The 2,872-nt window shown below is 32.5% G+C and overlaps 1 long non-coding RNA gene across 1 annotated transcript; it reads right to left on the bottom strand.

Annotated features, from left to right (window-relative positions):
- Positions 1 to 849: 849 nt before the first annotated feature.
- Positions 850 to 2,043, bottom strand: LOC148783904 (uncharacterized). The gene is made up of 2 exons (XR_016058230.1): positions 1,991 to 2,043; positions 850 to 1,287 (listed from the first exon to the last, which is right to left on the bottom strand). It is a non-coding gene; the product is annotated as an uncharacterized LOC148783904 (long non-coding RNA).
- Between the last annotated feature and the right edge of the window lie 829 nt (positions 2,044 to 2,872).

Below are 2,872 nucleotides of genomic sequence, written 5' to 3'. Positions count from 1 at the left end.
AAATGGTTAACTAGGCCTAAACCTTCACAATGAGCTAGGCCCATTAAAGCAAGCATTACGAATTAGGCTAGCCCTCCGTTAAGACCTACCTAATTAGGTCAACCTACCCTTAAACTCCTTCCCAATTAGCCTAAACTCCTGGATTAGGAGTTTTCAGCCTAGATCAAGCCCGTAATCACCATTAAGACAACATAATTAGTCCAAACCTCATTTTTTATCCATAAAATCATAGAATAATAAAATAAATATTAGAAATAGCTCATATGTTCACGAAACTCCCCAAAAACCCCACATTCAAAAACCTATAACCACCCACCCTATTGTCCAGGGTGCCATGCGGTTGTGTCGTTGGGCCATTGATGGCTCAGATTTCACCGTAGTGGTGGTTTAACCCCATTTTCCTATGAATTCTCCCTCGTACAATTTTGGTTCCACCTGCACTTTTACCCTAATCCCTAGAATTTGCTGAAATGAATATTTTGCCCCTCGAACTCTAGAAACTCTAAGGTAGAGTTTGATAACTTTCACTGCAGTCTCCTTAGAAATTACCACTGCTGCTCACTTCTTAGATTCTGGAATGCAGATGAAGATTAGGAATTACCACTGCTGCTTACTTCCTAGATTCTGGAATGCACGTTAAAATTGGTAGATGAATCTAGAAACTCTGTTTGATAAACTTTGGTGTGGGTAATTTCCCCTGTTTGATAATGGGAAAGCTGGAAACTGCCTATAGTACTTGTAAATTATGAATTTCATTGATATGATGTGCGACATGCAGTTTTTTTTAAATATTATGTAATTAAATAAGATTACTTCCATTCATCCAATATATTATAAAAAATGTAAATAGATTCAAGGAATACCAATATTTACATAAATATTGAAGAATATTGTCATCAAGTCCATGCCCATCTAATGCGCTCTTTACACCCCCATGTTACATGAAAACATCTCACCCGATAACTTTACCTTCCCCTATGGACTTAGTAGGTAATACAACAGTGATGCAGGGAACAAAGTCTACTTGTATAGAATATTATCAATCCAAAAAAAAAAAAAACCTAGAAGTTCAATAAACTAGTAAAAAAAATGGTGCACTTGAGAGTTAATGTAACAAAAGAGAGACTAAATTATGTAACAAAAGAGAGACTAAATTGTGAATACTAAGATGGGAAAAGGAGATTATTCAAGGAATATCGAACCCAGAAACTAGTAAGAGACAAACTGAAAATGTGTGTGTGAGAGAGATAGAGGCCAATCCTTCACTCCAATTTTTGCAATAATGAGCTATAGAGATTGCAATAATAAAAAAGTGTTAAAAGTAAGAGATCTACAAATGATGGTGTTGATACACCATGGAATTAAACCCTAATTTATAGGTACCTTCGAAACCAAATTAAGAAGTGCTCGAGCACATTTATCACACCATAACAAAGCACAAATAAAAAAAAGAAAACAAACATAAAAAAAAAAGAAAAAGAAAAACAAAAACAAAAAATGACCCAAATTTGGAAAACATGGACAGTTCGAGATCCATCAATAGTGATATTAGCTATAAATAAAAAAAAAAAACTGAGAAAAAAAAAACAAAAAAATATTGAAAATAAAATACTGAAAAATTGAATATATTGATCATGTAAAGGGATGAATCAAGAAAAATCGCACCAGATTTCAATGGATTTGAATGCAAATCGAGAGAGAAATCCATGTTTAGGCGGGTTTGTTCAATATGCAGCTCTTTTCACCAAAAATCATTGAATAAATCCCCAATCATAAGTTTTGATCCAAAATAATCGAAGAACAGAGAAAAAAACCCGAACTCCTTAACATGAATCTTTACATTGAGAATAACCAGAAAAAAAAAAAGAAAAAGAAGAAAATAATACAAATTAACTTAACCGAAAATGATTTTTTGCGGGTTTATCAGTGAGTTACAAATTAACAGTGGGTTTACCTGCTTAATAAACAGTAAAAAAGATAAAAAACTCACTGATTTTTGCGGATTATCTTCTTCATGATGCTTTTAGCACCGGTAGAGCTCTCTGACGGAGAGAGAGCGGGTGAGGAGCGAGTGAGCTTTTATTATTATTATTATTATTATTATTATTATTATTTATTTATTTATTTATTTATTTATTTCAAAAAGTTTAGCGTTTAAAAAGAAGTGGCGTCTGTGCGTTTTAAAGGAGGGATGGTGAAAGTTAGGAAAACATTTAGGGTGAAAGTTGTCGCTCACGAAACCCTCGCGCGGTAACTTTGTTAAGGTAAATAGTGAAGGGACAGCTGTTCCCTACAACATAGGAGTTCTCTCTTCTCCCTTATTCAACCTGTCTATTTTTTAATAGAGAGTTAAGTTATTTTTAATTTTTTTTTACAAAGTATTTTGATATCAAATTTTGGACGTCCATTTTTTTATTAAATTCGCATTAACGAAAAGTATAAAAAAAGTATTTTTAATAAAATAAAATGACCAAAATACTTTTAAAAGTTTCAAAAGATATTTTGATCATTAATTTTTATTGAAAAATTACTGTTAATATTTTTTTATAGTTTCGCCCCAATGAGAAGATGACATGTACCTAATTTCATATTCAGAAAAATTGTATTAAAACAACTAAAAATAATAATTTGAGATGTTGGATCTAAGATCAAACAGTGAGTGACTATCTTGATAAAAAATGGACGGCTAGATGGTAGGGGAGGATAGAACTTTTATGTTATAGGAAGAACATAAAAAGCTTTTCCTAGAGTAAAAATGGGGAAAAAGGTTTTTCGACTTTCTCCTTTAATTTTTTTATCAAACGACTCTCATTGAGCAGTATGTAAAAGTCGGGTACTTTCCCCACATTTACGTGGTTATCAAAGGCCACCT

The sequence above is a fragment of the Amborella trichopoda genome, chromosome 1 (genome assembly GCF_054954075.1).
Source record: "Amborella trichopoda isolate Santa Cruz 75 chromosome 1, AtrichopodaSantaCruz75HAP2 v2.0, whole genome shotgun sequence".
NCBI classification, from domain to species: domain Eukaryota; kingdom Viridiplantae; phylum Streptophyta; class Magnoliopsida; order Amborellales; family Amborellaceae; genus Amborella; species Amborella trichopoda.
Note: the sequence above shows the minus strand (reverse complement) of the source record. Positions and strands in the feature narration are given on the sequence as shown.